This window comes from Bombina bombina, chromosome 8 (assembly GCF_027579735.1).
Source record: "Bombina bombina isolate aBomBom1 chromosome 8, aBomBom1.pri, whole genome shotgun sequence".
NCBI lineage: Eukaryota > Metazoa > Chordata > Amphibia > Anura > Bombinatoridae > Bombina > Bombina bombina.
The window spans coordinates 193,327,977-193,355,825 of NC_069506.1; the positions used below are offsets into that span (position 1 = coordinate 193,327,977).

Genomic DNA, 27,849 nt, shown 5'->3' on the forward strand with positions numbered 1-27,849 from the left:
CACTCTGGATGATTGTGACAAGTTGGTCATCCCAGAGAAACTTTGTAAAATGGACAAGTTCCTAGAGGTGCCGGGGCTCCCAGAAGCTTTTCCTATACCCAAGCGGGTGGCGGACATTGTTAATAAAGAATGGGAAAGGCCCGGTATTCCTTTCGTCCCTCCCCCCATATTTAAAAAATTGTTTCCTATGGTCGACCCCAGAAAGGACTTATGGCAGACAGTCCCCAAGGTCGAGGGAGCGGTTTCCACTTTAAACAAACGCACCACTATACCCATAGAGGATAGTTGTGCTTTCAAAGATCCTATGGATAAAAAATTAGAAGGTTTGCTTAAAAAAGATGTTTGTTCAGCAAGGTTACCTTCTACAACCAATTTCATGCATTGTCCCTGTCGCTACAGCCGCATGTTTCTGGTTCGATGATCTGATAAGAGCGGTCGATAGTGATTCTCCTCCTTTGGAGGAGATTATGGACAGAATCAATGCTCTCAAATTGGCTAATTCTTTCACCCTAGACGCCACTTTGCAATTGGCTAGGTTAGCGGCTAAGAATTCTGGGTTTGCTATCGTGGCGCGCAGAGCGCTTTGGTTGAAATCTTGGTCGGCTGATGCGTCTTCCAAGAACAAGCTACTTAACATTCCTTTCAAGGGGAAAACGCTGTTTGGCCCTGACTTGAAAGAGATTATCTCTGATATCACTGGGGGTAAGGGCCACGCCCTTCCTCAGGATCGGCCTTTCAAGGCAAAAAATAAACCTAATTTTCGTCCCTTTCGTAGAAACGGACCAGCCCAAGGTGCTACGTCCTCTAAGCAAGAGGGTAATACTTCTCAAGCCAAGCCAGCTTGGAGACCAATGCAAGGCTGGAACAAGGGAAAGCAGGCCAAGAAACCTGCCACTGCTACCAAGACAGCATGAAATGTTGGCCCCCGATCCGGGACCGGATCTGGTGGGGGGCAGACTCTCTCTCTTCGCTCAGGCTTGGGCAAGAGATGTTCTGGATCCTTGGGCGCTAGAAATAGTCTCCCAAGGTTATCTTCTGGAATTCAAGGGACTTCCCCCAAGGGGGAGGTTCCACAGGTCTCAGTTGTCTTCAGACCACATAAAAAGACAGGCATTCTTACATTGTGTAGAAGACCTGTTAAAAATGGGAGTGATTCATCCTGTTCCATTAAGAGAACAAGGGATGGGGTTCTACTCCAATCTGTTCATAGTTCCCAAAAAAGAGGGAACGTTCAGACCAATCTTAGATCTCAAGATCTTAAACAAGTTTCTCAAGGTTCCATCGTTCAAGATGGAAACCATTCGAACTATTCTTCCTTCCATCCAGGAAGGTCAATTCATGACCACGGTGGATTTAAAGGATGCGTATCTACATATTCCTATCCACAAGGAACATCATCGGTTCCTAAGGTTCGCATTCCTGGACAAACATTACCAGTTCGTGGCGCTTCCTTTCGGATTAGCCACTGCTCCAAGGATTTTCACAAAGGTACTAGGGTCCCTTCTAGCTGTGCTAAGACCAAGGGGCATTGCTGTAGTACCTTACTTGGACGACATTCTGATTCAAGCGTCGTCCCTTCCTCAAGCAAAGGCTCACACGGACATTGTCCTGGCCTTTCTCAGATCTCACGGGTGGAAAGTGAACGTGGAAAAGAGTTCTCTATCCCCGTCAACAAGGGTTCCCTTCTTGGGAACAATAATAGACTCCTTAGAAATGAGGATTTTTCTGACAGAGGCCAGAAAAACAAAGCTTCTAGACTCTTGTCGGATACTTCATTCCGTTCCTCTTCCTTCCATAGCTCAGTGCATGGAAGTGATCGGGTTGATGGTAGCGGCAATGGACATAGTTCCTTTTGCGCGCATTCATCTAAGACCATTACAACTGTGCATGCTCAGTCAGTGGAATGGGGACTATACAGACTTGTCTCCGAAGATACAAGTAAATCAGAGGACCAGAGACTCACTCCGTTGGTGGCTGTCCCTGGACAACCTGTCACAAGGGATGACATTCCGCAGACCAGAGTGGGTCATTGTCACGACCGACGCCAGTCTGATGGGCTGGGGCGCGGTCTGGGGATCCCTGAAAGCTCAGGGTCTTTGGTCTCGGGAAGAATCTCTTCTACCGATAAATATTCTGGAACTGAGAGCGATATTCAATGCTCTCAAGGCTTGGCCTCAGCTAGCGAGGGCCAAGTTCATACGGTTTCAATCAGACAACATGACAACTGTTGCGTACATCAACCATCAGGGGGGAACAAGGAGTTCCCTAGCGATGGAAGAAGTGACCAAAATCATTCTATGGGCGGAGTCTCACTCCTGCCACCTGTCTGCTATCCACATCCCAGGAGTGGAAAATTGGGAAGCGGATTTTCTGAGTCGTCAGACATTGCATCCGGGGGAGTGGGAACTCCATCCGGAAATCTTTGCCCAAGTCACTCAGCTGTGGGGCATTCCAGACATGGATCTGATGGCCTCTCGTCAGAACTTCAAAGTTCCTTGCTACGGGTCCAGATCCAGGGATCCCAAGGCGGCTCTAGTGGATGCACTAGTAGCACCTTGGACCTTCAAACTAGCTTATGTGTTCCCGCCGTTTCCTCTCATCCCCAGGCTGGTAGCCAGGATCAATCAGGAGAGGGCGTCGGTGATCTTGATAGCTCCTGCGTGGCCACGCAGGACTTGGTATGCAGATCTGGTGAATATGTCATCGGCTCCACCTTGGAAGCTACCTTTGAGACGAGACCTTCTTGTTCAGGGTCCGTTCGAACATCCGAATCTGGTTTCACTCCAGCTGACTGCTTGGAGATTGAACGCTTGATTTTATCGAAGCGAGGGTTCTCAGATTCTGTTATTGATACTCTTGTTCAGGCCAGAAAGCCTGTAACTAGAAAGATTTACCACAAAATTTGGAAAAAATATATCTGTTGGTGTGAATCTAAAGGATTCTCTTGGGACAAGGTTAAGATTCCTAGGATTCTATCCTTCCTTCAAGAAGGATTGGAAAAAGGATTATCTGCAAGTTCCCTGAAGGGACAGATTTCTGCCTTGTCGGTGTTACTTCACAAAAAACTGGCTGCTGTGCCAGATGTTCAAGCCTTTGTTCAGGCTCTGGTTAGAATTAAGCCTGTTTACAAACCTTTGACTCCTCCTTGGAGTCTCAATTTAGTTCTTTCAGTTCTTCAGGGGGTTCCGTTTGAACCCTTGCATTCCGTTGATATTAAGTTATTATCTTGGAAAGTTTTGTTTTTAGTTGCAATTTCTTCTGCTAGAAGAGTTTCAGAATTATCTGCTCTGCAGTGTTCTCCTCCTTATCTGGTGTTCCATGCAGATAAGGTGGTTTTACGTACTAAACCTGGTTTTCTTCCAAAAGTTGTTTCTAACAAAAACATTAACCAGGAGATTATCGTACCTTCTCTGTGTCCGAAACCAGTTTCAAAGAAGGAACGTTTGTTGCACAATTTGGATGTTGTTCGCGCTCTAAAATTCTATTTAGATGCTACAAAGGATTTTAGACAAACATCTTCCTTGTTTGTTGTTTATTCTGGTAAAAGGAGAGGTCAAAAAGCAACCTCTACCTCTCTCTCTTTTTGGATTAAAAGCATCATCAGATTGGCTTACGAGACTGCCGGACGGCAGCCTCCCGAAAGAATCACAGCTCATTCCACTAGGGCCGTGGCTTCCACATGGGCCTTCAAGAACGAGGCTTCTGTTGATCAGATATGTAGGGCAGCGACTTGGTCTTCACTGCACACTTTTACCAAATTTTACAAGTTTGATACTTTTGCTTCTTCTGAGGCTATTTTTGGGAGAAAGGTTTTGCAAGCCGTGGTGCCTTCCATTTAGGTGACCTGATTTGCTCCCTCCCTTCATCCGTGTCCTAAAGCTTTGGTATTGGTTCCCACAAGTAAGGATGACGCCGTGGACCGGACACACCTATGTTGGAGAAAACAGAATTTATGTTTACCTGATAAATTACTTTCTCCAACGGTGTGTCCGGTCCACGGCCCGCCCTGGTTTTTTTAATCAGGTCTGATAATTTATTTTCTTTAACTACAGTCACCACGGTACCATATGGTTTCTCCTATGCAAATATTCCTCCTTAACGTCGGTCGAATGACTGGGGTAGGCGGAGCCTAGGAGGGATCATGTGACCAGCTTTGCTGGGCTCTTTGCCATTTCCTGTTGGGGAAGAGAATATCCCACAAGTAAGGATGACGCCGTGGACCGGACACACCGTTGGAGAAAGTAATTTATCAGGTAAACATAAATTCTGTTATTTACAATTTTTGAGTCACCAGATCCTACTGAGCATGTGCAAGAATTCACAGACTATACGTATATGCATTTGTGATTGGCTGATTGCTATCACATGGTACAAGGGGAGTGGAAATATACATAACTTTAAAATTTGTTATAAAAAAATGTACTACTCATTTGAAGTTCAGGCTAAGTGCTATTGCATTGTCTTGTTATCTTGCATTTGCTGATTATGCAAATCTAATGTGTTGACTGGTCCTTTAAAGGGACACTGAAAACAATTTTTTCTTTCTTTCGTGATTCAGACAGAGCATGCAATTTTAAGCAACTTTCTAATTTACTCCTATTATCAATTTTTATTCATTCTCTTTGTATCTTTATTTGAAAAGCAAGAATGTAAGTTTAGATGCTGGCCCATTTTTGGTGAACAACCTGGGTTGTTTCTACTGATTGGTGGATACATTCACCCACCAATAAACAAGTGCTGTCCAGTGTACTAAACCAAATATTGTCTGGCTCCTTAGCTTAGATGCCTTCTTTTTCATATAAAGATAGCAAGAGAATGAAGAAAAAATGATAATAGGAGTAAAATTAGAAAGTTGCTTAAAATTGCATGCTCTATCTGAATCATGAAAGAAAATTATTTGGGTTCAGTATCCCTTTAAGTAACTCTGATAAACATAATATACAGCAAATAGAATTTTTGGAGGAACTACTGAGATTTAGTTTTATTCAATAACAATTTTTTGTTCCAGGACACATGGTATATACAGAACCAGGAGACAGCCATGGGTTCTAATGATGCCCCCTCATATTCCAAGATATTTATGGGTAACTTTGAGGAGAAATATGTGTATGAAAACCCACTGTACTTAACAGTATAGTGTCACTTTGTTGGGCTTTATCGATGTGTTTGGCATATGGGGTTGCGACATTGACTCTTTGTATGAGTTTGTAACAAAATTGAACACAGGAGTTAGGGGTATTAAATTTACCCTGACGTGACATGAGACCACAGTTTCCTTTTTGGATACTGAGGTTGTGAAGGAGGGCTTTAGTTTGAGATGTGATATTCACACTTACTTTACTACCATAGCTTTCACCCTGAGATATTATTGAACTCCTTACCTAGGAGTCAGTTGATACGGGTTAGGTGAGTCAAGAAGGCAAGATACAGGATAGACTTCGTGAGATGGGGGGCAAGTTTTTGAGTAGGGTCTTTCCTAAAGTGATTATAGAAAAAGAAATTGCAGAAATAAGTGAGATTACTAGGGATTCTTTGCTGTCAATAAAAAAAAGACAAAAAGTAGAACAAAAATGACCGATTGGTTTTGGTCTCCAAATACAGTAAGAATAGCAGAGAGATTAAGAGTATGGTACACAGACATTGGCATATCTTAAAAATTGTAATCCCTATATAAGTAGTTTCCAACAAACCCCAATAATGGCTTTTAGAAGAAATCGTAATTTAAAGGATTTATTGGTACAGACTGATATAGGCAGCAGTAAGAGATCTACTCAAAGCTTTATAACAGGGAAGAACATGGGTTGTTATCCCTGTTTAAGCTGCTTTAGCTGTAGTTCAATGATTAAATGAGCCATGTTTGTTCACCCCAGATTTTTCAAAATATATAAAATGAGGGATAATTATACTTGTAGCTCCACCTGTTATATACCTAATAAAATGCCCGTGTTCTAAAATGTATATTGGGGAGACCACAAGGAGGGCTAGTGACCGTATTAGGGAGCATAAGTCGAACATCAGGTGTGGGGACAAGGATGCCCCTGTGTCATTTCATTTTTTGGAAGCCAAACACTCTATTATACAATTGAGGTGGCAGATAATTAACCAGATTAAGATGCCCAGGAGGGGGGGGGGATAGGGAATTATTATTGAAAAGGATGGATTTATATTAGATTTTTACAATGAATGCCCTTAAGCCATATGGCATGAACAATGAGTATGATAAGTCTGTATATTTGAGCATCTGTATTTGTATACTATGATTCACTGATCTACTTTAAGTGTGATATGCTTTTAAGGTGCCACTAGGTGGTGCAGTTTGGAATGTGTACAGGTATTTTGTACAGGTAAATTGGAATTGGTAATTAAGGAACTTGATGGCCTGCATTTTTTTTTTTTTTTTTTAACAATTGTATTTTTATTGAGATTACAATAAACGGTGGTACAATAGTAAGACATGTTTAGGTGTTTCTTTCCATGTTACAAAGTAAACAGGATACATATTATCTTACTTAGGAGTTCTCTCTGATCCCCCATGGGAGATCAGCTAATTGTCTAGAACCTCACGTATTTTACAAATGAACTGGGCTTCCGGGCATCCATTAACACGGTCAATAGTCTGTCACATAGTGTATTTAAATGGCATGTCCGATATAAACCCATAGGAGCTGAAAAAAATGGCTCCATGAGTAATATAACATTGGGAACAGTAAAATGCAACAAGTACACATCAACAATAATATGTTAGCTCGTTTAATCTCATCTTAAGAAGAGAATTAAGAGGAGAAAGAAGGAGAAAGATAGAAAAAGAAATGGAAAGGGGGGGGGGGGGTAGCAGACGGCTGTATAGGTTTAGATTTTGGAATTTATATTTCTTTCATGTAATTAACAAGAGTCCATGAGCTAGTGACGTATGGGATATACATTCCTACCAGGAGGGGCAAAGTTTCCCAAACCTTAAAATGCCTATAAATACACCCCTCACCACACCCACAAATCAGTTTTACAAACTTTGCCTCCAAGGGAGGTGGTGAAGTAAGTTTGTGCTAGATTCTACGTTGATATGCGCTCCGCAGCAAGTTGGAGCCCGGTTTTCCTCTCAGCGTGCAGTGAATGTCAGAGGGATGTGAGGAGAGTATTGCCTATTGAATGCAGTGATCTCCTTCTACGGGGTCTATTTCATAAGGTTCTCTGTTATCGGTCGTAGAGATTCATCTCTTACCTCCCTTTTCAGATCGACGATATACTCTTATATTTACCATTTCCTCTACTGATTCTCGTTTCAGTACTGGTTTGGCTTTCTACAAACATGTAGATGAGTGTCCTGGGGTAAGTAAGTCTTATTTTCTGTGACACTCTAAGCTATGGTTGGGCACTTTATTTATAAAGTTCTAAATATATGTATTCAAACATTTATTTGCCTTGACTCAGAATGTTCAACTTTCCTTATTTCCAGACAGTCAGTTTCATATTTGGGATTATGCTTTAAATTATCATATTTTTCTTACCTCAAAAATTTGACTTTTTTCCCTGTGGGCTGTTAGGCTCGCGGGGGCTGAAAATGCTTCATTTTATTGCGTCATTCTTGGCGCGGACTTTTTTGGCGCAAAAATTCTTTTCCGTTTCCGGCGTCATACGTGTCGCCGGAAGTTGCGTCATTTTTTGACGTTATTTTGCGCCAAAAATGTCGGCGTTCCGGATGTGGCGTCATTTTTGGCGCCAAAAGCATTTGGGCGCCAAATAATGTGGGCGTCTTATTTGGCGCCAAAAAATATGGGCGTCGCTTTTGTCTCCACATTATTTCAGTCTCATTTTTCATTTGCTTCTGGTTGCTAGAAGCTTGATGTTTGGCATTTTTTTTTCCCATTCCTGAAACTGTCTTATAAGGAATTTTGATCTATTTTGCTTTATATGTTGTTTTTTCTCTTACATATTGCAAGATGTCTCACGTTGCATCTGAGCCAGAAGATACTACAGGAAAACCACTGCCTGCTGGATCTACCAAAGCTAAGTGTATCTGCTGTAAACTTTTGGTAGCTATTCCTCCAGCTGTTGTTTGTAATAATTGTCATGACAAACTTGTTAAAGCAGATAATATTTCCTTTAGTGATGTACCATTGCCTGTTGCAGTTCCCTCAACATCTAAGGTGCAGAATGTTCCTGATAACATAAGAGATTTTGTTTCTGAATCCATAAAGAAGGCTTTGTCTGTTATTTCTCCTTCTAGTAAACGTAAAAAGTCTTTTAAATCTTCTCTCTCTACAGATGAATTTTTAAATGAACACCATCATTCTGATTCTTTGGACTCTTCTGGTTCAGAGGATTCTATTTCAGAGATTGATGCTGATAAATCTTCTTATTTATTTAAGATGGAATTTATTCGCTCTTTACTTAAAGAAGTACTAATTGCTTTAGAAATAGAGGATTCTAGTCCTCTTGATACTAATTCTATACGTTTGGATAAGGTTTTTAAAGCTCCTGCGGTTATTCCAGAAGTCTTTCCTGTTCCTAATGCTATTTCTGCAGTAATTGCTAAGGAATGGGATAAATTGGGTAATTCATTTACTCCTTCTAAACGTTTTAAGCAATTATATCCTGTTCCGCCTGACAGGTTAGAATTTTGGGACAAAATCCCTAAAGTTGATGGGGCTATTTCTACCCTTGCTAAACGTACTACCATTCCTACGTCAGATGGTACCTCGTTTAAGGATCCTTTAGATAGAAAAATTGAATCTTTTCTAAGAAAAGCTTATCTATGTTCAGGTAATCTTCTTAGACCTGCTATATCATTGGCTGATGTTGCTGCAGCTTCAACTTTTTGGTTGGAAGCTCTAGCGCAACAAGTAACAAATCGTGATTCTCATGATATTATTATTCTTCTCCAGCATGCTAATAATTTCATCTGTGATGCCATTTTTGATATTATTAGAGTTGATGTTAGATTTATGTCTCTGGCTATCTTAGCCAGAAGAGCTTTATGGCTTAAGACCTGGAATGCTGATATGGCTTCTAAATCAACTCTACTTTCCATTTCTTTCCAGGGAAACAAATTATTTGGTTCTCAGTTGGATTCTATTATTTCAACTGTTACTGGTGGGAAAGGAACTTTTTTACCACAGGATAAAAAGTCTAAAGGTAAAAACAGGGCTAACAATCGTTTTCGTTCCTTTCGTTTCAACAAAGAACAAAAGCCTGATCCTTCGTCCTCAGGAGCAGTTTCAGTTTGGAAACCATCTCCAGTCTGGAATAAATCCAAGCCTGCTAGAAAGGCAAAGCCTGCTTCTAAGTTCACATGAAGGTACGGCCCTCATTCCAGTTCAGCTGGTAGGGGGCAGGTTACGTTTTTTCAAAGAAATTTGGATCAATTCTGTTCACAATCTTTGGATTCAGAACATTGTTTCAGAAGGGTACAGAATTGGTTTCAAGATGAGACCTCCTGCAAAGAGATTTCTCCAACATAGGTGTGTCCGGTCCACGGCGTCATCCTTACTTGTGGGATATTCTCTTCCCCAACAGGAAATGGCAAAGAGCCCAGCAAAGCTGGTCACATGATCCCTCCTAGGCTCCGCCTACCCCAGTCATTCTCTTTGCCGTTGTACAGGCAACATCTCCACGGAGATGGCTTAGAGTTTTTTAGTGTTTAACTGTAGTTTTTATTATTCAATCAAGAGTTTGTTATTTTAAAATAGTGCTGGTATGTACTATTTACTCAGAAACAGAAAAGAGATGAAGATTTCTGTTTGTATGAGGAAAATGATTTTAGCACCGTAACTAAAATCCATGGCTGTTCCACACAGGACTGTTGAGAGCAATTAACTTCAGTTGGGGGAACAGTGTGCAGTCTCTTGCTGCTTGAGGTATGACACATTCTAACAAGACGATGTAATGCTGGAAGCTGTCATTTTTCCCTATGGGATCCGGTAAGCCATGTTTATTACGATGGTAAATAAGGGCTTCACAAGGGCTTATTAAGATTGTAGACTTTTCTGGGCTAAATCGATTCAGTTTTAAAACATATTTAGCCTTGAGGAATCATTTTATCTGGGTATATTGATATTATAATATCGGCAGGCACTGTATTAGACACCTTATTTCTCTGGGGCTTTCCCAAAGCATAAGCAGAGCCTCATTTTCGCGCCGGTGTGGCGCACTTGTTTTTGAGAGGCATGGCATGCAGTCGCATGTGAGAGGAGCTCTGATACTTAGAAAAGACTTTCTGAAGCGTCATTTGGTATCGTATTCCCCTTTGGGTTTGGTTGGGTCTCAGCAAAGCAGATACCAGGGACTGTAAAGGGGTTAAAGTGTTAAAACGGCTCCGGTTCCGTTATTTTAAGGGTTAAAGCTTCCAAATTTGGTGTGCAATACTTTTAAGGCTTTAAGACACTGTGGTGAAAATTTGGTGAATTTTGTACAATTCCTTCATGTTTTTTCGCAATTGCAGTAATAAAGTGTGTTCAGTTTAAAATTTAAAGTGACAGTAACGGTTTTATTTTAAAACGTTTTTTGTACTTTATTATCAAGTTTATGCCTGTTTAACATGTCTGAACTACCAGATAGACTGTGTTCTGAATGTGGGGAAGCCAGAATTCCTGTTCATTTAAATAAATGTGATTTATGTGATAATGACAATGATGCCCAAGATGATTCCTCAAGTGAGGGGAGTAAGCATGGTACTGCATCATTCCCTCCTTCGTCTACACGAGTCTTGCCCACTCAGGAGGCCCCTAGTACATCTAGCGCGCCAATACTCCTTACTATGCAACAATTAACGGCTGTAATGGATAATTCTGTCAAAAACATTTTAGCCAAATTGAACCCTTGTCAGCGTAAGCGTGGCTGCTCTGTTTTAGTTTCTGAAGAGCATGACGACGCTGATATTAATATCTCTGAAGGGCCCCTAACCCAATCTGAGGGGGCCAGGGAGGTTTTGTCTGAGGGAGAAATTACTGATTCAGGGAACATTTCTCAACAGGCTGAACCTGATGTAATTGCATTTAAATTTAAGTTGGAACATCTCCGCATTCTGCTTAAGGAGGTATTATCCACTCTGGATGATTGTGAAAAGTTGGTCATCCCAGAGAAACTATGTAAAATGGACAAGTTCCTAGAGGTGCCGGAGCTCCCAGAAGCTTTTCCTATACCCAAGCGGGTGGCGGACATTGTTAATAAAGAATGGGAAAGGCCCGGTATTCCTTTCGTCCCTCCCCCCATATTTAAAAAATTGTTTCCTATGGTCGACCCCAGAAAGGACTTATGGCAGACAGTCCCCAAGGTCGAGGGAGCGGTTTCTACTTTAAACAAACGCACCACTATACCCATAGAGGATAGTTGTGTTTTCAAAGATCCTATGGATAAAAAATTAGAAGGTTTGCTTAAAAAGATGTTTGTTCAGCAGGGTTACCTTCTACAACCAATTTCATGCATTGTCCCTGTCACTACAGCCGCATGTTTCTGGTTTGATGAGCTGATAAAGGCGCTCGATAGTGATTCTCCTCCTTATGAGGAGATTATGGACAGAATCAATGCTCTCAAATTGGCTAATTCTTTCACCCTAGACGCCACTTTGCAATTGGCTAGGTTAGCGGCTAAGAATTCTGGGTTTGCTATTGTGGCGCGCAGAGCGCTTTGGTTGAAATCTTGGTCGGCTGATGCGTCTTCCAAGAACAAGCTACTAAACATTCCTTTCAAGGGGAAAACGCTGTTTGGCCCTGACTTGAAAGAGATTATCTCGGATATCACTGGGGGTAAGGGCCACGCCCTTCCTCAGGATCGGCCTTTCAAGGCGAAAAACAGACCTAATTTTCGTCCCTTTCGTAAAAACGGACCAGCCCAAAGTGCTACGTCCTCTAAGCAAGAGGGTAATACTTCTCAAGCCAAGCCAGCTTGGAGACCAATGCAAGGCTGGAACAAGGGAAAGCAGGCCAAGAAGCCTGCCACTGCTACCAAGACAGCATGAAATATTGGCCCCCGATCCGGGACCGGATCTGGTGGGGGGCAGACTCTCTCTCTTCGCTCAGGCTTGGGCAAGAGATGTTCTGGATCCTTGGGCGCTAGAAATAGTCTCCCAGGGTTATCTTCTGGAATTCAAGGGACTTCCCCCAAGGGGGAGGTTCCACAGGTCTCAGTTGTCTTCAGACCACATAAAAAGACAGGCGTTCTTACATTGTGTAGAAGACCTGTTAAAAATGGGAGTGATTCATCCTGTTCCACTAAGAGAACAAGGGATGGGGTTCTACTCCAATCTGTTCATAGTTCCCAAAAAAGAGGGAACGTTCAGACCAATCTTAGATCTCAAGATCTTAAACAAGTTTCTCAAGGTTCCATCTTTCAAGATGGAAACCATTCGAACTATTCTTCCTTCCATCCAGGAGGGTCAATTCATGACCACGGTGGATTTAAAGGATGCGTATCTACATATTCCTATCCACAAGGAACATCATCGGTTCCTAAGGTTTGCATTCCTGGACAAACATTACCAGTTCGTGGCGCTTCCTTTCGGATTAGCCACTGCTCCAAGGATTTTCACAAAGGTACTAGGGTCCCTTCTAGCGGTGCTAAGACCAAGGGGCATTGCAGTAGTACCTTACCTGGACGACATTCTGATTCAAGCGTCGTCCCTTCCTCAAGCAAAGGCTCACACGGACATTGTCCTGGCCTTTCTCAGATCTCACGGCTGGAAAGTGAACGTGGAAAAGAGTTCTCTATCCCCGTCAACAAGGGTTCCCTTCTTGGGAACAATTATAGACTCCTTAGAAATGAGGATCTTTCTAACAGAGGCCAGAAAAACAAAACTTCTAGACTCTTGTCGGATACTTCATTCTGTTCCTCTTCCTTCCATAGCTCAGTGCATGGAAGTGATCGGGTTGATGGTAGCGGCGATGGACATAGTTCCTTTTGCGCGCATTCATCTAAGACCATTACAACTGTGCATGCTCAGTCAGTGGAATGGGGACTATACAGACTTGTCTCCGAAGATACAAGTAAATCAGAGGACCAGAGACTCACTCCGTTGGTGGCTGTCCCTGGACAATCTGTCTCAAGGGATGACGTTCCGCAGACCAGAGTGGGTCATTGTCACGACCGACGCCAGTCTGATGGGCTGGGGCGCGGTCTGGGGATCCCTGAAAGCTCAGGGTCTTTGGTCTCGGGAAGAATCTCTTCTACCGATAAATATTCTGGAACTGAGAGCGATATTCAATGCTCTCAAGGCCTGGCCTCGGCTAGCGAGGACCAAGTTCATACGGTTTCAATCAGACAACATGACAACTGTTGCGTACATCAACCATCAGGGGGGAACAAGGAGTTCCCTAGCGATGGAAGAAGTGACCAAGATCATTCTATGGGCGGAGTCTCACTCCTGCCACCTGTCTGCTATCCACATCCCAGGAGTGGAAAATTAGGAAGCGGATTTTCTGAGTCGTCAGACATTGCATCCGGGGGAGTGGGAACTCCATCCGGAAATCTTTGCCCAAGTCACTCACCTGTGGGGCATTCCAGACATGGATCTGATGGCCTCTCGTCAGAACTTCAAAGTTCCTTGCTACGGGGCCAGATCCAGGGATCCCAAGGCGGCTCTAGTGGATGCACTAGTAGCACCTTGGACCTTCAAACTAGCTTATGTGTTCCCGCCATTTCCTCTCATCCCCAGGCTGGTAGCCAGGATCAATCAGGAGAGGGCGTCGGTGATCTTGATAGCTCCTGCGTGGCCACGCAGGACTTGGTATGCAGATCTGGTGAATATGTCATCGGCTCCACCTTGGAAGCTACCTTTGAGACGAGACCTTCTTGTTCAGGGTCCGTTCGAACATCCGAATCTGGTTTCACTCCAGCTGACTGCTTGGAGATTGAACGCTTGATTTTATCGAAGCGAGGATTCTCAGATTCTGTTATTGATACTCTTGTTCAGGCCAGAAAGCCTGTAACTAGAAAGATTTACCACAAAATTTGGAAAAAATATATCTGTTGGTGTGAATCTAAAGGATTCCCTTGGGACAAGGTTAAGATTCCTAGGATTCTATCCTTCCTTCAAGAAGGATTGGAAAAAGGATTATCTGCAAGTTCCCTGAAGGGACAGATTTCTGCCTTGTCGGTATTACTTCACAAAAAGCTGGCAGCTGTGCCAGATGTTCAAGCCTTTGTTCAGGCTCTGGTTAGAATCAAGCCTGTTTACAAACCTTTGACTCCTCCTTGGAGTCTCAATTTAGTTCTTTCAGTTCTTCAGGGGGTTCCGTTTGAACCCTTACATTCCGTTGATATTAAGTTATTATCTTGGAAAGTTTTGTTTTTAGTTGCGATTTCTTCTGCTAGAAGAGTCTCAGAATTATCTGCTCTGCAGTGTTCTCCTCCTTATCTGGTGTTCCATGCAGATAAGGTGGTTTTACGTACTAAACCTGGTTTTCTTCCAAAAGTTGTTTCTAACAAAAACATTAACCAGGAGATTATCGTACCTTCTCTGTGTCCAAAACCAGTTTCAAAGAAGGAACGTTTGTTGCACAATTTGGATGTTGTTCGCGCTCTAAAATTCTATTTAGATGCTACAAAGGATTTTAGACAAACATCTTCCTTGTTTGTTGTTTATTCAGGTAAAAGGAGAGGTCAAAAAGCAACTTCTACCTCTCTCTCTTGTTGGATTAAAAGCATCATCAGATTGGCTTACGAGACTGCCGGACGGCAGCCTCCCGAAAGAATCACAGCTCATTCCACTAGGGCTGTGGCTTCCACATGGGCCTTCAAGAACGAGGCTTCTGTTGATCAGATATGTAGGGCAGCGACTTGGTCTTCACTGCACACTTTTACCAAATTTTACAAGTTTGATACTTTTGCTTCTTCTGAGGCTATTTTTGGGAGAAAGGTTTTGCAAGCCGTGGTGCCTTCCATTTAGGTGACCTGATTTGCTCCCTCCCTTCATCCGTGTCCTAAAGCTTTGGTATTGGTTCCCACAAGTAAGGATGACGCCGTGGACCGGACACACCTATGTTGGAGAAAACAGAATTTATGTTTACCTGATAAATTTCTTTCTCCAACGGTGTGTCCGGTCCACGGCCCGCCCTGGTTTTTTAATCAGGTCTGATAATTTATTTTCTTTAACTACAGTCACCACGGTACCATATGGTTTCTCCTATGCAAATATTCCTCCTTAACGTCGGTCGAATGACTGGGGTAGGCGGAGCCTAGGAGGGATCATGTGACCAGCTTTGCTGGGCTCTTTGCCATTTCCTGTTGGGGAAGAGAATATCCCACAAGTAAGGATGACGCCGTGGACCGGACACACCGTTGGAGAAAGAAATTTATCAGGTAAACATAAATTCTGTTTTTTTCTTTCCCATGTCCCAGTAAATCCAGTGAAAGCTCAAGCATTTCTGAATTGTGTTTCAGATCTAGAGTTGGCTGGAGTAATTATGCCAGTTCCAGTTCCGGAACAGGGGATGGGGTTTTATTCAAATCTCTTCATTGTACCAAAGAAGGAGAATTCCTTCAGACCAGTTCTGGATCTAAAATTATTGAATCGTTATGTAAGGATACCAACGTTCAAGATGGTAACTGTAAGGACTATATTGCCTTTTGTTCAGCAAAGGAATTATATGTCCACAATAGATTTACAGGATGCATATCTGCATATTCCGATTCATCCAGATCATTATCAGTTCCTGAGATTCTCTTTTCTAGACAAGCATTACCAATTTGTGGCTCTACCGTTTGGCCTTGCTACAGCTCCAAGAATTTTCACAAAGATTCTCGGTGCCCTTCTGTCTGTAATCAGAGAACAGGGTATTGTGGTATTTCCTTATTTGGACGATATCTTGGTACTTGCTCCGTCTTTACATTTAGCAGAGTCTCATACGAATCGACTTGTGTTGTTTCTTCAAGATCATGGTTGGAGGATCAATTTACCAAAAAGTTCTTTGATTCCTCAAACAAGGGTAACCTTTCTGGGTTTCCAGATAGATTCAGTGTCCATGACTTTGTCTTTAACAGACAAGAGACGTCTAAAATTGATTACAGCCTGTCGAAACCTTCAGTCTCAATCATTCCCTTCGGTAGCCTTATGCATGGAAATTCTAGGTCTTATGACTGCTGCATCGGACGCGATCCCCTTTGCTCGTTTTCACATGCGACCTCTTCAGCTCTGTATGCTGAACCAATGGTGCAGGGATTACACGAAGATATATCAATTAATATCTTTAAAACCGATTGTTCGGCACTCTCTAACGTGGTGGACAGATCACCTTCGTTTAATTCAGGGGGCTTCTTTTGTTCTTCCAACCTGGACTGTAATTTCAACAGATGCAAGTCTCACAGGTTGGGGAGCTGTGTGGGGATCTCTGACGGCACAAGGAGTTTGGGAATCTCAGGAGGTGAGATTACCGATCAATATCTTGGAACTCCGTGCAGTTTTCAGAGCTCTTCAGTTTTGGCCTCTTCTGAAGAGAGAATCGTTCATTTGTTTTCAGACAGACAATGTCACAACTGTGGCATACATCAATCATCAAGGAGGGACTCACAGTCCTCTGGCTATGAAAGAAGTATCTCGAATTTTGGTTTGGGCGGAATCCAGCTCCTGTCTAATCTCTGCGGTTCATATCCCAGGTGTAGACAATTGGGAAGCGGATTATCTCAGTCGCCAAACGTTGCATCCGGGCGAATGGTCTCTTCACCCAGAGGTATTTCTTCAGATTGTTCAAATGTGGGGGCTCCCAGAGATAGATCTGATGGCCTCTCATCTAAACAAGAAACTTCCCAGGTATCTGTCCAGATCCCGGGATCCTCAGGCGGAGGCAGTGGATGCATTATCACTTCCTTGGAAGTATCATCCTGCCTATATCTTTCCGCCTCTAGTTCTTCTTCCAAGAGTAATCTCCAAGATTCTGAGGGAATGCTCGTTTGTTCTGCTAATAGCTCCAGCATGGCCTCACAGGTTTTGGTATGCGGATCTTGTCCGGATGGCATCTTGCCAACCATGGACTCTTCCGTTAAGACCAGACCTTCTGTCACAAGGTCCTTTTTTCCATCCGGATCTGAAATCCTTAAATTTAAAGGTATGGAGATTGAACGCTTGATTCTTGGTCATAGAGGTTTCTCTGACTCCGTGATTAATACTATGTTACAGGCTCGTAAATCTGTATCTCGAGAGATATATTATAGAGTCTGGAAGACTTATATTTCTTGTTGTCTTTCTCGTCATTTTTCTTGGCATTCTTTTAGAATACCGAGAATTTTACAGTTTCTTCAGGATGGTTTAGATAAGGGTTTGTCCGCAAGTTCTTTGAAAGGACAAATCTCCGCTCTTTCTGTTCTTTTTCACAGAAAGATTGCTATTCTTCCTGATATTCATTGTTTTGTACAAGCTTTGGTTCGTATAAAACCTGTCATTAAGTCAATTTCTCCTCCTTGGAGTTTGAATTTGGTTCTGGGAGCTCTTCAAGCTCCTCCGTTTGAACCTATGCATTCATTGGACATTAAATTACTTTCTTGGAAAGTTTTGTTCCTTTTGGCCATCTCTTCTGCTAGAAGAGTTTCTGAATTATCTGCTCTTTCTTGTGAGTCTCCTTTTCTGATTTTTCATCAGGATAAGGCGGTGTTGCGAACTTCTTTTGAATTTTTACCTAAAGTTGTGAATTCCAACAACATTAGTAGAGAAATTGTGGTTCCTTCATTATGTCCTAATCCTAAGAATTCTAAGGAGAGATCATTGCATTCTTTGGATGTTGTTAGAGCTTTGAAATATTATGTTGAAGCTACGAAATCTTTCCGTAAGACTTCTAGTCTATTTGTTATCTTTTCCGGTTCTAGGAAAGGCCAGAAAGCTTCTGCCCTTTCTTTGGCATCTTGGTTGAAATCTTTAATTCATCTTGCCTATGTTGAGTCGGGTAAAATTCCGCCTCAGAGAATTACAGCTCATTCTACTAGGTCAGTATCTACTTCCTGGGCGTTTAGGAATGAAGCTTCGGTTGACCAGATCTGCAAAGCAGCAACTTGGTCCTCTTTGCATACTTTTACTAAATTCTACCATTTTGATGTATTTTCTTCTTCTGAAGCAGTTTTTGGTAGAAAAGTTCTTCAGGCAGCGGTTTCAGTTTGAATCTTCTGCTTATGTTTTTTGTTAAACTTTATTTTGGGTGTGGATTATTTTCAGCAGGAATTGGCTGTCTTTATTTTATCCCTCCCTCTCTAGTGACTCTTGTGTGGAAAGATCCACATCTTGGGTAGTCATTATCCCATACGTCACTAGCTCATGGACTCTTGTTAATTACATGAAAGAAAACATAATTTATGTAAGAACTTACCTGATAAATTCATTTCTTTCATATTAACAAGAGTCCATGAGGCCCACCCTTTTTTGTGGTGGTTATGATTTTTTTGTATAAAGCACAATTATTCCAATTCCTTATTTTATATGCTTCGCACTTTTTTTCTTATCACCCCACTTCTTGGCTATTCGTTAAACTGATTTGTGGGTGTGGTGAGGGGTGTATTTATAGGCATTTTAAGGTTTGGGAAACTTTGCCCCTCCTGGTAGGAATGTATATCCCATACGTCACTAGCTCATGGACTCTTGTTAATATGAAAGAAATGAATTTATCAGGTAAGTTCTTACATAAATTATGTTTTTCTTCTTAAATGGAAAGAGTCCACAGCTGCATTCATTATTTTTGGGAAATAAGGACCTGGCCACCAGGAGGAGGCAAAGACACCCCAGCCAAAGGCTTAAATACTCCTCCCCCCCAAGGCAGAACATACAGTGATCTGAGATGTCATCGCAGAAAATGCAGCATGTCTGCAGAAAGAATGGGACACATGCAGGAACCTTCAGCGATTAAACTTTGCAGCACTGCTCCACATTAGGCTGTTCTTTTCAAACAGAGCTGTGCTCTGGCTGCATTGTGTATGTTTTTCTTAACACAGTGCATTCAAAGCAAAGTGCTGTTTGAAGTGAACAGTCAAATATGCAGTAGAGCTGCAAAGCAGCAGTGTATTATTTGTTGACTGGCTTTCAGGGATTTTTCAAAACCCACCCCCCTAGCCTTTCCCAGTCTGCAAAGCTGTTTTTTTCTGAATGTAAGATGTTAGTATGAGCAATGTACCTTTTTTAATACTACACTTCTATGTTAGACAAAGAGAAAAGGAAACAAATTTATTCAAGGGACATTTTACAAATTTTTTTTTGTCTGCAGCTAATTTGCAATGCAATTTTCAACTACTGCACTATATTATAAAACGTTAAAAATGGCTTTATTCTCCAGTTAACCAACACATTTCAATTGTACTGGTGCTTTAGTGTAACTGCCTAATTTAAAATTGAATTTTATTTAAAAATGACCTGCAGAAACATTTTCACTAAAAAAATCTCATCGCAGAAAGTGAAATTAAGTTCTGCCTCTGGGCTCCTCCCACTCCCCTTATCCCCCAGTCATTCTTTGCCTTTCGTCCCAGGAGGTTAGCAGAAACGTGTCAGTTTTAATTTTTTTTTTTTTTAAGATGTCTCTTATGGAGGGTAGTACTCTTCGGCATGGGGCAGGAGTTTTAAGTAGTCCTGCCAGCCTCTCATTGAGGGCTTGGATGAAAGTTAGTCCGGAAAGTTAGTTCTGCAAAACCATCCCGACTCATATTAACCGCTCCTCAAGCAATCGGCTTTGACGAACTTCGCTCCGCTGCCTGCTTTCTTCTCTCAAGTCCATGGCGGAGGCGATGTCACTATTCGTCACACTTGAAAGGCCGTGTTCCTGTTCCACGGTGTAGATTTCGGTAAGATCGTTTAATTTTACGTTATCGTCAATGTACTGTAATATGAATGTTTTCCTGTGAGGTTACACACCTTTGCGGGTCTAACTATATGACATAAGGGTCTCAGTGAATCTCTGTTAGTATCTTGGAATCGAGGGTTAATATCTCCTGAGTGGGGTTATTGAACAGGGGGTTTATAATCAGGTATGTTATGTGATTCAACCTGCTTATGTGTGATGTTTATGGGCTCGTGGTTGGAACTTTGAGGCCTTTGGAAGTGACGCAGCCTTTTGCTTTTTTCTTTTTTTCTTTTACTATTCGATTCACCTTGGGTTCGTGTGTGGTTCCATTCCGTTCCCCATTTCCGCATTCCTGACTGTGTAGCGAAGGAGATATTCTAGTCCGCAGGGGTATGGTCATAGGAGGTGGTGAGTGCCCCAGCCATTGTGGGTGTCGGTTGCCATTTTTGTTTTCATACTTTAGTCCATATTGATATTTCCTCTATCCAGTTATAGAGGATTCTGATGCTGAGACTGTGCTCGTTTCAGATTGTTACGGAGGATTCGGATACCGAGACTATTTTGATTTCAGATTCTGGGTCCGGTGACGAATACGGATTGGCCTCGTTGACACGTCAACCAGTTTTGTTCCGTATGCCATTTCAGAGCGCCTGGTTCCTCGGGCTCGGGGAATCAAGGGACTGCTGAGCCATCCGCCTCTGGGGGGTCCTGTCCTCAGAGAGGCATGTTCCCTACCAATTCATAATTCTACACATGTGGGTAACCCAGTTTCTGATTCCTCCATGCAGGGTGGTGTGTTCCCCCCCTGGAGTTTGCAGCACGTTTTTGCTTTCACATAATGTTGGTGATTGTTCATCTGCAGAGTCCAAACGTTTTTTGAGAATGTGCTTGTGCTCTATTGTCCCGGGCTTTCCGCCTTGGGGAGGGCCTCTACAGTTTCCCGCGGGTGTAACTGTCCCTGAGTGTTGTGCCTTTCGTTACAGGATTGCGCGCCTTCGTGTATTGCTCAGACATGTTTTTCAGTTATTGAATGGACCTATCGTTACCAGATACAGGGCTTTTCAGTCTGCTAATTCGAATGGTGCACCTCATTAGATATGTGGGGATAAATTAATCTCCTGATTGTCGTTTGTTTGAGATCTTTCCCAGTTTTTGAAAGATAGGGCTCTGTTTGGCTGGTCCTGCGGGTAGGCCTGTGTCTTTTTTGGAGTTAACCTCCGGGTTGCCTTATATTTTATTTATATCCGATGCAATGTCTTTTATTTGTTTTTGTTTCCTTGTGGAACCTTCTGGGATTGATACTTTTTATTACTTCTTCTGAAGTTGTTTTGGACATGTTAGTTTTATGTTAAAAATTTCATTTTTTTTCCCCTATGAGGGAGAATTTATGCAGCTTGCCGGTTAGGACCCTAGGTGCAGGCTGATCCTGTGGGGTTTGTTCGGTCTTGCGGCTGTTCAGACACATGACACTGTTCTGCTTGGCTGGTTCGGTAGAAGCGCAGAGTGCTCAGGTTATCATTGTTTTTCATGTTCAACTAAGCATTCAACAGGACCTGTTGGTCTGTGAGGCGGGAAGGATTGTCTCAGTCCTTATAACCTTCAGTCATAGATGGCCGGGCAGGGGAGTTTTTCCGCGGCATCATTCTATCTGACATCTGATTTCATCAGAATTTAGAGTTTTCCTCCCCTATGTGGTGGAGGGTTGGAGGGCTTAACGCCCCTTACCGCAGTTGAGTATTTCTAGGCCTCTGGATTTGTCCTTTTGGGCTTGATCCAACAGCTTGTACAGGATAGCTGTCTAGCATGTGGAAGGTTTGCAGTTTGAAACCAGTTGCAGCTCTTGAAACCTTGCAGGTGTACACGTAAGCTGTTTATAGTGTATCTAGATACAGCTCTTACTCTTTGACATGTATTGTCTGCCTAGTTATAAGAGACCTTTGGGTCTTCTTCCATTGTCTCCGGGTCAGTTGGATCTCCTTTTAGGGATCTGAGTTTCCGGGTGATGGTTGTTCCCTGCGGGAACTTTGTTTAGCTCGGGGTTTTCCGGAGCGAGGTAGGCTTAGTGTCTTTCTCTTCCTTGTGTCCTCTGCTTGTGTGGAGGTGATAGGGAGACTAGTCCTGCTAGTAGGATTTTTTTGACCTCGAGTTATCCCTTGGTTGTCCTGAGGCTCTGAGAAGTATCTTCATACGACTTCTAGCCTTGGAGCCATTGGACTTTAGCTAGGGGTGGTTCCTTCCTTTGGTCTGGGCTTTCGAGTTCTTCTCGCTATCTGGATTCTCTGGATATGCATCCGTATCCCTTGTGTCTGGCTTTTTGGCCAGTTGGGGTGTTTAGTTCTATGGTAAGGTTTGCCTGAACTATTAGGTGCCCGGACCTGTTTTTCTCCCTGAGACTTCCGATTGCTGAAGCTTTGCTTGGCCTTTTTACTGACCCAGTCTTAGATGGTTTTGGAATCTTGGATCTCAGGGCTGGTCGTGGTGTTTCACGGTAGTGGGAACTTGGACTATCTAACTAACCTAGTCATAGTTGGCCAGGTTTTCAGAGTATTTTTTACTCTTTGACATTTATCATCTGGTGGTTAGCTGTGTGGCTTGTGCCTTAAGGGTTGTTGGTTCATACCCAGCTACTGGCGCTGGATGTCCAATTTCTGGTGTGCCTTAGGGTTGCATTCCCCTGTTCAGCTTGCCACTGTTCCCTTGGATTTCCTGCTCTGCAGGCAAATGGGTTGGCTGTGGCTCTGCTTGGCAAGCTACTTGTAGGGGGGTCCTTTTCTAGGACATCTGTGTTGGGAATTTCTCTTCCCATTAGCCAGTGATTTTGGGCCTTGAGTACAGTTCTGGCATCATCCCTTTCCTTTAGGGGATATTGTCCTCCCTATGGAGATGGAGTCCTTGCTTGGGGCTTCTCCTGGATGTGAGGCGGAAAGGTGGGATGGGTTCCCCCTGGGGTCTTGCGGGCTCCAAGTCAGACTTATTGGGCTTTTATTTTGATAGATCCTTAGGTGTTTGGCCTTGCTGTCTATTTTCAGAGTCAGGTTGTACTTGTACTCTGTGGGGATGGCTGTGCTATCCTTATGCTCGTTCCTGTACCTGTTTCGGGATTCTTTTGTTCCCCTGTCTTGGATTCCTGAGGCTGGGTTGGTCCAGCTGGGTGTGGGTCTGCAGGTCAGGATGGCCGAGCGGTCAAAGCGCTGCGTTTGGTCGCAGTCTCCTCTAGATATGTGTGTCTAGTTGAGTCTTTCCTGTTGGCTCAGTCTGCTAGGGTATAGATTTTCCTTTCAACTTGCTCCATCGGGGGGGCCTCGATTGAGGTTTGGTGTTCCCCTTTTTAGGGACCTGTGTGTAGGTCCGGCGACTTAGGTTGCCTGGAGCATGCCCTCTGTTTGGGGGTTGCTTTTGCGGTCTGTTTCTTGCTCGGCTGCTACTTCCTCCTCACAAGTACCCTCTGTGTCGTCCTGTTATGGACTCTGTGTTCTCAAACTTGGAGTTTTTCACCTGGGTGTATTACACACTTTTTTTTTTATGGTGAATGCTTTGGTATTCTATGGTCAGACACTGGGAGGACTTTGCCTCTTCAGTTGCATTCCATGCTTGCAGGATGTTGGAGAGACGTCTGTTCTGTCTCTGTGCCCGGTCTTATCCCAGATTTTGCTTGGTATAGGCGCGCCCTCCTTTCCCTGTTTGGGCCCCTTTGGGTCTCTGTGAGCTGGGTTTACTCTTGGAGGTGTTTGTTTTTGTATTAGGGGACCTTTCAGTTTCCTCAGGTTCTCCCTTGCCTTGTTCCCCTGGGGGTTTCGGCTGGTGTCCCCTTCATTTGTAGAGGGTGAGCAGTGGGGACAGTCTGTTGGGCGACAGTGTCTCCTGGAGGACTGTTGTTTAAGCCGGGTCTGTTTGCGGGCTCTAGTTTGGCTTCTGGACTGACTACGAGTCAGTGTCTTTGGGGCTTTTCCTCTTAAAATGTCCTCAGCTTCGGACGAAGCAGGGTTTTTTTATTGGGTAGAGGTTCAGGCCTGGTGCCCTCAGTATGGTCCGCCTATTGTACCCTCCCAACTTGGCATTCACTGTCCTCTATAGCTTGGGTATTGTTTTCCCAAAATTAATGAATGCAGCTGTGGACTCTTTCCATTTAAGAAGAAAAACATAAATTATGCTTACCTTAATTATTCTTCTGGCACCTTTCACCCTGATATTTCTTCTACTGTTCCCTGTTTCTCGGCAGAATGACTGGAGGATGAGGGGAGTGGGAGGAGTATTTATGCCTTTGGCTGGGGTGTCTTTGCCTCCTCCTGGTGGCGAGGTTCTTATTTCCCAAAAGTAATGAATGCAGCAGTGAACTCTCTCCATCAGAAAAAAAGGAATTTATCAGGTAAGCATAATTTATGTTTGTGCGGGAGTGCATCCCATGAGGACCAGATATCAGTGTGTAGGTCCACTGCAGTGGGACTTTTGCTTTCCCCTTGCATTAATAAGGGACAGTTTGCTGATTCCTATATATGTTGATTAGACCTAAGGGTCCGCCAGACTTCTAATTTTTGTTCCTTTCGCAACTTCAAGGGACAAAATAATCCTCTTCTTCCAAACCTGAACAAGCCAAGACCTCATGGAGGTGTAACAAGCCTTGGAATAAGTTGTGAGAGAAAAAGATTTACGGAGCACCGGATTATAGCGTATTTGTAAAACATGTATCCTTTATTGTTTCAAGTTTAAAAAATCTCATAGCAATGAGTATATAGAGACAAGGAAGGTTCCTTAGAAGGTGCAGTAAAGTGGCTGACGCTTTTCGGCGATAAGCCTTACTTCAAGCCATAGCCTTGGAATAAGGGTAAGCAATCCAGGAAGCCTTCCTCTGAGAATAAATCAGCATGACGGGTCCGCCCAGATTGAATCTCGGATCAAGTAGGGGACAGGCTTTTCTACTTTCAGCAGGCTTGAATTTGCAATGTCCCCGATCCTTGGGCAGTGGATGTAGTTTCCCAGGGATACAGGATAGAATTCAAATCTTGTCTTCCCAGAGGCAGATTTCTCCTGTCAAGATTATCTGCAAACCAGATAAAGAGAGAATCTTTCTTAAACTGTGTTAATGGTTTTGCTTCTCTAGGAGTGATTGTCCCAGTTCCTCTGGCGGAACAGGGTCAAGGATTCTATTCCAACCTATTCGTGGTTCCCAAGAAAGAGGGAACTTTTCGACCCAATTTAGACATTGTGTCTCAACAAATTTCTCACAGTTCCGTCCTTCAAGATGGAGACGATCCATTCTATTCTCCCTTTAGTTCAGGAGGGTCAGTTCATGACTACCATCGACCTGAAGGACGTGTATCTTCATGTTCCTATTCACAAGGAACATTTCCAGTACCTGTGGTTTTCCTTTTCGGACAAACACTTCCAATTTGTAACCCTACCTTTCAGCCTAGCCACTGCCCCTCGAATCTTTACAAAGGTTCTAGGGGCTCTTCTGGCAGTGGCCAGATCTCAAGGAATTGCGGTGGCACCTTACATGGGAGATGTCTTGGTTTAGGCGCCATGTTTTCATTTAGCAAGATCTCATTTTCTTTTGTTGATTCTCCGCTCTCACTGGTGGAAAATGAATCAGGACAAGAGTTCCTTGGTGCCAAATTCTAGGGTATGTTTTTTGTGGACATTCATAGACTCAATCTCCATGATGAATTTTTTAACGGAGGCCAGAAAATCCAAATTTCTTGCTACCTGTCTTTCTCTTCAGTCCCCTGTCCGTCCCTCAGTGGCACTGTGTATGGAACTCATTGGTCTAATAGTGGCTTTCATGGACAACATTCCTTTTGCTCGTTTCCATCTGAGACCTCTTAATTTATGCATGCTCAGACACTGGAATGGAGACCACTCAGACCTCTCTCAGAGGATCGTCTTAGACATCCGGACGAGAGATTCCCTGTCCTGTTGGCTCTCTCAGGATCATCTGTCCCAGGGCACATGCTTCCTGATACCATCTTGGGAGATTGTGACTACGGACGCCAGCCTTTCGGGCTGGGGAGCAGTTTGGGGTTCCTTAAGAGCTCAGGGAATTTGGACTCAGCAGTAGTCTGCCCTCCCAATAAATATCCTAGAGTTGAGAGCAATCTTCAATGCACTGATAGCTTGGCCTCAACTGAATTTGGTCCGGTTTATCAGATTTCAATTGGACAACATTACTTTGGTGGTGTATATCAACCACCAGGGAGGAACACGGAGTTCCTTAGCTATGAGGGAGGTGACTTGCATTCTTTAGTGGGCGGAGTCTCACAATTGTCACATTTCTGCCATCCACATCCACAGGGTTGGACAACTGAGAAGCAGATTAGCTGAGCAGGCAGACTTTTCATCCAGGGGAGTCGGCCCTTCATCCGGACGTATTCCAAATGATAACACTCAAGCAGGGAGTTCAGGAGTTGGATCTGATGGCATCTTGTCTAAATGCCAAGCTTCCAAAATATGTATCAAGATCAAGGGATCTGCAAGCAGCTCTGGTCGACACTCTGGCGGTTCCATGGGAATTTGGTCTAATTTACCTGTTTCCTCCACTTGCCCTCCTTCCTCGGGTGATAGCCCATATCAAACAGGAGCAGGCTTTGGTGATTCTAATTGCTCCAGCTTGGCCTTGCAGAATTTGGTTGGCGGGTCTGGTGAAGATCTCATCCTTTTCCCTGTGGAAATTACCTCTGAGGAAGGACCTTCTACTTCAGGGTCCTTTTCTACATCCAAACCTAGATTCTCTGAAGCTGACTGCGTGGAGATGGAACGCCTAGTCTTGTCTAGACAAGGTTTTTCAAAGAAGGTTACTGATACCATGATTCAGGCTCATAAGCCGGTAACTTGCAGGATTTACCATAAGGTGTGACGTACATACCTTTACTGGTGCGAATCTAGGAGTTTCCCTTGGAGTCAGGTAAGGGTTCCCTGCATTCTGTCTTTTCTTCAGGAGTACTTCAGTACTCTGAAGGGCCAGATCTCTGCCCTTTCAATTCTTTTGCATAAATGTCTGACCAACTTACCAGATGTTCAATCTTTTGTTAAGGCCTTGGTTAGAATCAGGTCTGTGTTTAAACCTGTTGCTCCTTCTTGGAGCCTTAATCTTGTTCTTAGGGTTCTGCAGCAGGCTCTGTTTAAGCCTATGCACTCTGCTGATATTAAGTTATTGTCTTGGAAGGTTTTGTTTATTCTAGCTATTTCTTCTGCTCGTAGAGTCTCAGAGCTTTCGGCTCTACTGTGTGACCCCCCTTATCTTTTCCATGCAGATAAGGCAGTCCTTCATACCAAATTGGGATTTCTTCTTAAGGTGGTTTTGTCCGTAATATCAATGAGTAAATTGTCGTTCCTTCGTTCTGCCCTAATCCTTCTTCTCATAAGGAACTTTTGTTACATAACCTGGCTGTAGTGCGTGCTTTGAAGTTCTATCTGCAGACTACTAGGGATTTTTGGCAATCTACTGCCCTTTTTGTTGTGTTTTCTGATAAGGCCACTTCTACTACTCTTTCTTTTTGGTTGAGAAGTGTCATTTGGTTGGCCTATGAGACAGCTGGATAACAGCCTCCTGAGAGGATAACGGCTCATTCCACTAGGGCTGTCTCTTCTTCCTGGGCCTTTAAAAACAAGGTTTCTGTGGAACAAATTTGCAAGGCGACCACTTGGTCTTCATTGCATACTTTTTCCAAATTCTACAAATCAATGTTTTTGCCTCTGCTGAGGCTTCTTTTGGGAGGAAAGTTCTTCAAGCTGTGGTGCCTTCTGTTAAGGTCTGCCTGTCTTGTTCTCCCTCCCATTCTGTGTCCTCTAGCTTGGGTATTGGTTCCCACTAGTAATAAGAATGGATTTGTGAACTCTTCATTCCACTGGAAGAAAACTAAATGTATGCTTACCTGATAAATTATTTTCTTTTCTGGCATGGAGAGTCCACTACCCGCCCTTATTTAAATTTTGAGACTGCTTTTGTCATTTTCTAAACGTCAGGCACCTTTATACCCTTTGTGTCATCTTCTCTTTCCACCTTCCTTCGGCTGAATGACTGGGGGATTGTGCTAAGTGAGAGGATACTTAAAGCTTTGCTGGGACGTTATTTGCCGCCTCCTGGTGGTCAGGAGTTGAATTCCTACTAGTAATT

The 27,849-nt window shown here is 43.3% G+C and overlaps 1 protein-coding gene across 1 annotated transcript in view; it reads left to right on the forward strand.

Moving 5' to 3' along the window:
* Window positions 1–27,849, forward strand: part of POLD1 (DNA polymerase delta 1, catalytic subunit) — a 384,813-nt gene that overhangs the window by 146,859 nt on the left and 210,105 nt on the right. The gene's annotated exons all lie outside the window — the stretch shown is intronic.